Below are 9710 nucleotides of genomic sequence, written 5' to 3' on the forward strand. Positions count from 1 at the left end.
GGGAAAAGGCCTGGCTTTGCACTTACCAAACAGGAGAGGATTTTATATATTCAAAGATAACAGAGAAAGGAGATGGAAAGAAAGAAAGCTAATTAAGGTTTTGCTTTGTGTGGGACAATGACCTGACTAGCAACCTCTTTGCAGACTCAGGGTTTCTTTAAATGAAGTGAATAATTGACTCCAGCCTCCCTAGGAAACGCAAGCAGTACGATGCAGTCATTAGTGAAGACCTGACTCAAAGGACAGTACAAAGAAAAGATCTTTGCATGCTTTGATGTATCTGCAGGCAAGCTGTCTCAAGCCGAACAAATCATCATCTCTCTTTATCCCCTGAGCTGTTGCTCTTCAGCTTTCCTTGGAGCTGCCTTGCTTCCATTGACCACGGATTAGTTCCTTAAAGCTTGCATTTTGCATTTTGCATTTCCTGTGAGAGTTAGTTAGGGCTGGGTTTTTTTTTTTGTGTGTGTGTTTGTGTGTGTGTGGATTTTGTTTTGTTTTGTTTTTGTCAGCTTGGCACAAGCCAAGGTTGTTAGGAAAGAAGGAACTTCAGTTGAGAAAATGCTCCTATCAGATTGGGCTGTATGCAAGTCTGTGGGGACATTTTCTTGATTAATGATTGATGTGGAAGGCCTAAACCAACTGGGCAGATTGTCCTGGGTGATAGAAGAAACCAGGCTGAGCCAGGCACGAGGAGCAAGCCTTTTAGCAGGGTTCCTCAGTGGTCTCTACTCCAGTTCTTGCCTCCGGGTTCCTGCCTTGAGTTCCCTCCATGATGGACTGTGACGCAGACATGTAAGTAGAAATAAATCATTTTATTCCCAAGTTGCTTTTGCTCATGATGTTTTATTGCAACATGTACTCTTCCTGACAGTACTTTTCCTGATTTCCTGCATTTTTAAATTTTTATTTTATTTTATTTAAAAATGCCATACATGGGGCGCTAAAGAGATGGCTCAGTGGTTAAGAGCACTGGTTGCTTCTTCCAGGGGATCCAGGTTCAACTCTGAGCACCCACATGGTGGCTCACAACCCTCTAAATTTTCAGTTCTAGAGGATCTAGCGTCTTATTCTGGTCTCTGCAGCCACAATAGCATACACATAGTACACAGACACATGCATGCACTCTCATGGACACCTCTGCCCAACGACTCAGAGGGACGTTTTCCATCCCTGGCACTAGGGTTTTTTTTTTTTTTAGCTACTCTATGGAGCATTATCATCACATGTGGTTTAATTCCATTTAATTTAATTTACAGTTATGTGTATATATAATTCCTCAGTAGTCTGAATTAAATATATGTTATGTATGTATTTTTATGTGAGCACATAAAATAATATATTTCTCTATGGCGTTTGCAATCATCTTTAATGCCTTCTTAAAGAAATTCTCTCCCTTTGCATGTTACTATCTTACCCTCCTCTCTATTGTCCTCCCTCCCAGTTTTTCCTATTTTTGTCCTTAATAGTTTCTGTGTTCTACTACCCACCCAACCCCCTATCTAGAGTTCCTTTACCTCCTCATCCCATGGTTACTTTCTGCTTTCCTAATTTATGTGCTTCCTTCAGAGTTAGGATCTACGGATGAGAGAGAACATTCAGCATTTGTATTTCTGGATCTGGGTTGCCATGGGTTACCCTAATCAGTACATTATTTTTCAGCTCCATCCATTTAACTGCAAATTTCATTTTTTTTCTATAAAAGCTGAATAGAACTCTGTAGTGTCTGTACACCACATTATCATTATCTATTCAGCAACTGAAGGACAATTGCGTTGTTTTCATTTCCTGGCTATTGTGAAGAGAACAGCCTTGAACTTGGCTGAGTAAGTGTCTCTGTGGAAAGATATCAACTCTTTTGAACATATGCTGAAGAAAGGTAGAGCTGGGTCATATGGCCGATTTAGTTTCATCGTTTGGAGAATTTGTCACACTGATTTCCAGACTGCTTGGAGCAGTTTGCAATCCCACCAACAGTGAATGGGGGTGGGAGGTTCCTGTTCCCTTTACTCCACACCTCCTCCAGCATTTGTGGTGGGTTGTTGTGTTGAACTTGACCATTCTGATTTTAGTGTTAAGATGAAATCTCAAAGTATATTTAATTGGCATGTCCCTAGTTACAAAGGCTGCTGAGTGTTTTCCAAGATATATTTTTTTTTAGTGATTTTTATGTCTTCTTTTGAAAATTCTGTAATGCTAGCACTTGGGAGACATCTCTCTGTGAGTCCCAGACCAGCCTGGTCTACAGAGTGAGTTCCAGGACAACCAAGGCTATTGTACAGAGAAACATTGACTTGGAAAAAGAAAGAATTCACTTCACATCCATAGCCCTCCCATTTTTTAAAAAAAAGTGGGTTATTTGTTTTCTTAATTCTTGGGGATTTTTTTTAAGATTTAATTTTATTCTTTGTAATTATGTGGAGTTATGTGTGTCTACAGTGAGTATATGCACATGAATGCAGGTGCCCTCAGAAGCAAAAGGCCTCAGATCATCTGAATTTGGAATTACAAAAGGTTGTGAGCTGCCTGATAAAGGTGTGGTCTTTGGAAGAGCAGCCAGTGCTCTGAAGTGTTGAGCCACCTCTCTAGGCTCTTCTTTGCTTTTTAATTACCTGCATAGTTGTCTATTACGTGTAACTGGCAAAGATTTTCTCTCGCTCTAGAAACTTCCTCTTCACTCAGTTGATTGTTTTCTTTGCTGGACAGATGCCTTTTACTTTCATGAGTTCCTGTTGGTCAGCTATTGCCTTTAATTCCTAAGTGAATGGAGTCCTGTTCAGAAAGTCCTTTCCTGCACGTTTGTCTTCTAAAGTATTGCCTATATTTTTTTCTTGGAATTGATTTCTTTTTGAAGCTCAGCCACTTTTCTTTCCCCTATTTGTTGAACTATCTGTTTGTCTGTCTCTGTCTCTTATCTTTTCTTAATATTTATTCATTTATTTATGTCTGTACATATTTGTGTGTGAGAGTATGCATGTACCTGGTGTTCTTGTAGAGGTCAGAGGACAACTTTGGGTGTTAGACCTCTCATTCCAGCCTACTCTAAGGCATGAGCCAGTAAAATAGGAAAGTATAACTATCTAGCATATTTGCACAACCATTCTCTAAATTCCAGTGTAGAAAAAGAAATTTGTAATCCTCCAGGATACCACAATTTGGGAGGACAGACATTGAGACAGGATCACAGAGACCTTAAATTTATCCCAACGCTCCTGTCTCTGGATCCTCAATACTGGGACCAGACAGTGAAATAACATTACTTAAAACAACTTTGCAAACAGGCCTCATAAGAAGTCATTAGATTCTTACAGTCCTCTGTTTTACTGCTCTATTCTGAAGGAGATGATCCATAATGTTTCTTTCACTGAAACAATATTATTTCCATTATCAACTGACTCTGATGTGGAAAGAGCCTCTGTATTAAATAAAATGAAAGGAAATGTGATATTTAGGCACTTTGCTTATAGACATTGGTTCTTGAATGTATTGAATTTGCTTAAAACAACCCCTTTGTAAAGATTGATCTGATCCATAATATAGAGTTCATCAGGTGGGGAAAATTGGGCTGCAACATTGTTTTTTCTGCAAATTTTAGTAAATTCTTCCATTCTCTATTTTATTTAATGTACTGATGAGAATCTATCAGTTTGTATTTATACCAAATAACAGATATGACAAAACCTTTCATTAAAATTATATATATATACACATTGTAATATTTTAATAGAATACAGCCTAAAACCTAAAACTTTTCATTCTTCTAGTTTTTGTTGTAGTGGTTGTTGTTTTGAACAGAGTCTCATTTTGTAGCCCTAGCTGGTTTTAAACTCCCGGTGATGTTCTTGTATCAGCCCCCACATTCTAAGATTACAAATGTTCACTACCATGCTTGGCTGCTTTTAGTCTTAATAGTACAAAAGCAACACTGTTAGTATATTGACAGAAGATTTCTGTCCCACCCATCCCAAAACCGTTCAGTCCCAAAGAAACACACAAAGAGCTACATTAATTATAAACTGGTTGGCCTAGTAGCTCAGGCTTCTTAGTAACACTTGCATCCTATATTAACCCATAATTCTTATCTGTGTTAGCCACGTGGCTTGGTACCTTTTATCAGCGAGGCATTCTCATCTTGCTTCCTCTGTGTCTGCATGATAACTGCAGACCAACCCTTTCCTCTTCCCAGAATTGTCCTGTTTTGGTCATACTTCCTTAGTGTGGGAGGTTCTTCTGTCTATGTAAATCTTTCATTGGTTAATGAATAAAAAAACTGCCCTGGCCTATTGATAGGGCAGAACTTAGATAGGCAGGGAAGATGGAACTGAATTCTGGGAGGAAGAAATCAGAGTCAGAGAGACGCCATGGTGCCACCACCAGAAATAGACCTGCTGGAACGTTGCTGGTAGGCCACAACCTCATGGTGATATATAGATTAATAGAAATGGGTTAAACTAAGATGTAAGAGTTAGCTAATAAGAAGTTAGAGCTAATGCGCCAAGCAGTAATTTAATTAATGCAGTTTCAGTATAATTATTTCAGGTGTAAGCTAGCTGGGCGGGCTGGGAACCAACAAGCCTCCCTCCTTGCAACACCTTCTGCCTGGTCGCCCCACCTGTACTTCCTGCCTGGCTACTGGCCAATCAGCGTTTTATTAAAACAATACAAGTGACAGGGTATAAGACCATTGTCCCACAGCATTAGTATTCCTGAGCAGGAGGAATATAGTTCTACTTTCCTTCTTAGTGCTTTTTTTTACTTGCTGAAAACTAAGAATTTTATTTGGTGAAAAGAAAATGCCATGGGTGAATGAAGACAAAGTAAGAAGAATGCTATTATACACAGCTAACAGCAGTCTAGTTATAAATGTGATGTCTCATCCTGATTATGTTACTCTAATAAATTACCTTAGATTGGTGGTTCTCAACCTGTGGGTCACAAACCCCTTTGGGAGTCATATATCAGATACCCTGCATATTAGATATTTACATACAATTCATAGAAGTAACAAAATTATAGTTATGAAGTGGTAATGAATTAATTTTTTTGTTGGGGCTCACCACAACATGAGGAACTGTATTAAAGGATTGAATCGTTAGGAAGGTTGAGGACCACCGTCTTAGACTAATACTTATGATTTCTAAACAATAGAAATTCACTGGTCACAAACTAGAGAGTAAGGCATCTAAAAACGATCAAGTTCCAGGAGACAGACTGCAGGTCATGTTAGGACACGGCAGTATAGATGATGCCATCAAGTGTCCTCACATGGCTGAGACAAGACAGCTGCCGGCGGCCACTTTTTGTTGTTCTTGTTTTGTTTGAGACAGGGTTTCTCTGTGTAACTTTGGAGCCTGTAATGACACTTGCTCTGTAGACCAGGCTGGCCTTGGAATTCACAGCATCCACCTGCCTCTGCCTCCTGGGATTAAAGTGCTGAGATTAAAGGCGTGTACACCACGGACTGGTGCTGAGGTCACTTTTATAAGGACAGTAATACCATTCATGAGAGTTCCATCCATTTGACCAAATCACCACCCAAATACCCCAATTTTCAATTAACATTCAAAAGTTGAATGGAGGGTGGAAAACTTACTAACATTCACATCAAAGCATGAAATCAATATGCTTAGCTAAGAAAGTTACTGCCTATGAGTAAATTAATTTTTCATGGAAGGGAGAAGAAAGTAAAGTCGTAAGTAGTGTTATTTATGATTTCATAGGACTGAAGTTCAGCAATGTTTTCTATAAAATCCCCTGGCTGCAATTATGGGTTATATAGTCAGACATGAGACAGAATCATTGCTTCCACATACCCCAAGTCTTCTTTCATTGGCTAAACTTATCTTGGGCAAAAGTTACTTAATCTGTTAGTTCATTTTATTTTGTTGTTTTCACTTGATTTTTTTTGGGGGGGTGGGGTTACAGGATCTCCCTACGTAAGCCAAGTTGGCCTGGAACTTACTATGTGTTCAGAATAGCCTTGTGTTAATCTTCCTGCTCTGCTTCCACAGAATTTTGATGTGTTTTTTGTTTGTCTACTTCTTATTAATTTTTAAATAAAATTTACATCTATTATTTATTTATTGACCCCCCCCCAAATATCCCACTTTTTAATACCAACTCCTTGTTGATGAGAATTTAGTACTTAAATGGAAGTGGGGAGGTGGTTACTAATATTCAGACCTGAGCATGGAATTGAGAAGAAAGGTGGAGTCATAAGTAGTGTTATAATTTGGGTTTATTTAAAGTACTACTTTATGTTGTAGGCTAGAAGTGCTGGTGTAGCAGAATGCATGCATGCTGCGGCATGCATCTACAAGTCAAAGAAAACATGTAGAAGTCTGTTCTTTCTCTCTGCCATTTGAACTCCAGGGATTGAATACAAGTTATCAAGCTTGGTGGCAAGTAGCTTAAAAGTCACTGAGCCATCTCACAGACCTGTTTATTTGTTTTCGAGATAAGACCTCAAGTAGACCAAGTTGGCCTCAAACTTTCTATTTTTATTTTTATTGCTGTTGTTGTTATTATTACATTTGTTTACCTTTTGTGTGTACATATATGTATATTACATAGGTTTGTGGAGGATATCTGGGGAAGTCAATTCTCTTCCATTATGTGGGTTTCTAGGATCGAATTCTGCTAGTCAAGCTAGGTGACAAACATGTGGAACCACTGCGAATTCTCCCTGGCTTGTAGCCTTAAAAACTTTATGTGGCCAAGGATGACACTGAATTTTTAATCCATCTGCCTTCATGTTCTGAGTACTGGGGTTATAGCTATGTGCTACTGTGCCCACATTACATAGTGGCGGTGATCAAAACTAAGGTTTCATTGTGCATGCTAGGCAAGTACTCTACCAACTGAACTACATCCCAAGCCCTATTACTGCACTTTCAGGCAGACTTACTATATAGCCTAATTTGGTCTGGTATTCATTATTATACTGCCTCAGTCTCTCAAATGGTGGGATTATAGGTGTGTACCATTACGCCTGATAGAAGTTTCTGTAAACCTTATTTTCTTACCTGAAAATGGGAATAATGCTACTAGTAGGGAAGAATGGTTAGCGTTAAACATGGCAATGTTTATAAAATTCTTGAAGGAACATGTCATAGAGACACATGTTCATAACGAGTAGTGATTATAGTTATGATTTGCATTTTCTCTCCAGTAAAATTTTACCAGTAGAATTGCATTGGCATTTTAAAAGTGAAAAAAAGGAAGCAGATAGTCATCTGTCAGTTTGCTATTTAAGATTATAAATGATAAAGCAAGGATGCTTATTTTTATTTGATTCACTAATCAAAGTTTGCCTAACTGAAACAGTCTCATGTAGCCACGGCTAGCCAAAAACTCGGTATGTTACCAAGGGTGACTTTAGATTCCTAATACTCCCCTATGCACTTCTTGAGTGCTGAGATTACAGTCATTTCTATCATGCTGGCCTTTGTTGTTGTTGTTGTTGTTGTTTGTGTTTGTTTGCTTGTTTGTTTGAGATATTGTAATATACTATAGTCCAAACTAACCTTGGCGTACACAGCTAAAGCTAGCTTCAGTCATTGTATGCTTCTTGTCACAGGCCACTGGGTGCTAAGACGAGAGGCATGAGCTTCCACACCAGGCTCTAATTCATATTTTAATCTATTTCATATCATATCATGATACACTTCTTAATGAATACCCCTTGAGACTACTAATTTACTCAGTTGCAGTGAAAAACAAAATTAAGAAAATAGATGAATCTGGAAAATATTAAGTGGAGTGATCTGGAGTCTGAAAGACAAAAGTTCCATTTTATTGCATATGCAGATTGTACTTATTAATGAATAGACATGTGTATGAACGGTTACCAATGTGAGTATACCCTATGAGCTACAAAGGAGGGAAAGAGAGGTATTTAGGAAGAGAAGAGGAGTAGGGCACGTAAGACAAGAAAGCAGGAAAAGATGTGGGGAGGATATGAGGGGACTAAAGGGACTGGGAGAGATTATGTAGGGCAGAATTTTGTTTGAAAGTGCCATAACAAAACCTAATACTTTGTATACTAATTTTTAAAACAACATTAAAAAAACATACACTTCTGGAGCCAGGAGCAGTGTCTGTAATCCCAATACTGAGAAACCTGAAAAAGGAGGGTCTCTGTATATACAGGCAAGCCTGAGCTATACAGTGAGCAAGAGGCAATCCTAAACTACACAGGGAGACCCTGTCTCTAAAGCACAACAGATAAAGAAAAAAGAAAGAACTAGAACTAGAAAACAGCTATAGACTGGACACATCACTTGGTGATAGATGGCCTATCTACTGTATGCTACACTCCTACACCCATTTGCTTACCTGCTTTGTATGGTTGCTTCTGTGTTACTACAATAGACCTGAGTCCTTAAAAGAGATTATATGACCTGTATGCAAGGAATACTTGGTATGCATAGGCTGGGGTGTGGCTCGAGTGCAAAACACTTGGCTAGTGTTCTCAAGCCCTGGAGTAATACCACCCATCATCCACGAACACACGTTGAAAATCCCAGTCCTTTTCAACAAATATTGCTGACTCTTGACTTAAATATATTTCTTAGTAATATGATCTTATATGATATACTTTATTGGGGATTCTATGTGTTTGAATTTTTATTTTTTTTAATTAATATTATTTTTAATTAAGGCAGGGTGTATTTGCACCAAGAGTGCTCCTATCTATAGAGGTCATCATATGCCCTCAAGTTGGAGTCACAGGCAATTGTGGGTCATCCAGTGTGGGTGTTGAGAATCAAACTTGTCTTCTATAAGAACAATGATATGCTCTTACCAACTAAGCCTTCTCTCCAGCCCATTTTTTTTATTTTAATTTTGTATGAAAGTAGGAGATAGCTTAGTCAGTAATGTGTTTGCCAAGCAAGCATAGGGACCTGATTTCAGATTCTATCATCCACATTAAAAGCCTGATGTCCTTCCTGATATCTTCCCTTCTGCTTTTCTATCTTCTGTGTCCTATCCCCATTTTCCTGCTTCCTAAACAACACTCTCCCCACTCACTGCCAGAAGGATTTTCTAATACTATATGGTCAGCCCTGAAAACATACATGCAAGTAACATTCTCCAGACTGAACAGATTTTATTTATATATTTAGGCATATATGTGGGGCATGATGGTTACATGACTTTAATCCCAACTTTCAAGAGGCAGAGTCAGGAGGATCTCTATGAGTTCAAGTGTAGCTTGTTGCACAAAGCCAGCCAGACTGCACAAAGAGACATGTCTCAAAATATAAGCACACACTTCCACATACACACACACACACACACACACACACACACGAAGGCATGCATACAACAATAATGACCATGAATTTGAGAGGCAGCAAGGAGAGGGGAGACATAGGAAAGGTTTGAGGATTAAAATGTTTGTCTTAGTTCCTATCGCTGTGATGAAAAACCATGGGGAAGAAAGGGTTATGTTTCACATTGCTGTTCATCACTGAAGACCAGTACACAAGAGTAGTACACAGACCAGTACACAGGAGTTGGTGCAGAGGCCAAGAGGGGTGCTGCTTACTGGCTTACTCCCCATGACTTGCTCAGCCTACTTTCATATAGAACCGAGAACCAATAGCCCAGGAGTATCCACATCCACAATGGGCTGGGCCCTCCCCCATCAATCACTAATTAATACCCTATAAGCTTTTCTACAGTCTGGTCTTCTGGAGGCATTTTCT

At 38.9% G+C, this 9710-nt stretch overlaps 1 protein-coding gene across 2 annotated transcripts in view; it reads left to right on the top strand.

The window, feature by feature from the left end:
• Positions 1–653: 653 nt before the first annotated feature.
• The window catches only part of Pls3 (plastin 3), a 113204-nt gene continuing 104147 nt past the window's right edge, over positions 654–9710 (top strand). The window contains exon 1 of one of the 2 annotated variants that reach the window (XM_026789958.1): positions 654–792. The gene's annotated coding sequence lies outside the window, so the exon portion shown is untranslated. The remainder of the gene's footprint in view (positions 793–9710) is intronic. The other variant, XM_013354235.2, reaches the window with a different exon arrangement.

This window comes from Microtus ochrogaster, unplaced genomic scaffold (genome assembly GCF_000317375.1).
Source record: "Microtus ochrogaster isolate Prairie Vole_2 unplaced genomic scaffold, MicOch1.0 UNK34, whole genome shotgun sequence".
Lineage (NCBI taxonomy): Eukaryota > Metazoa > Chordata > Mammalia > Rodentia > Cricetidae > Microtus > Microtus ochrogaster.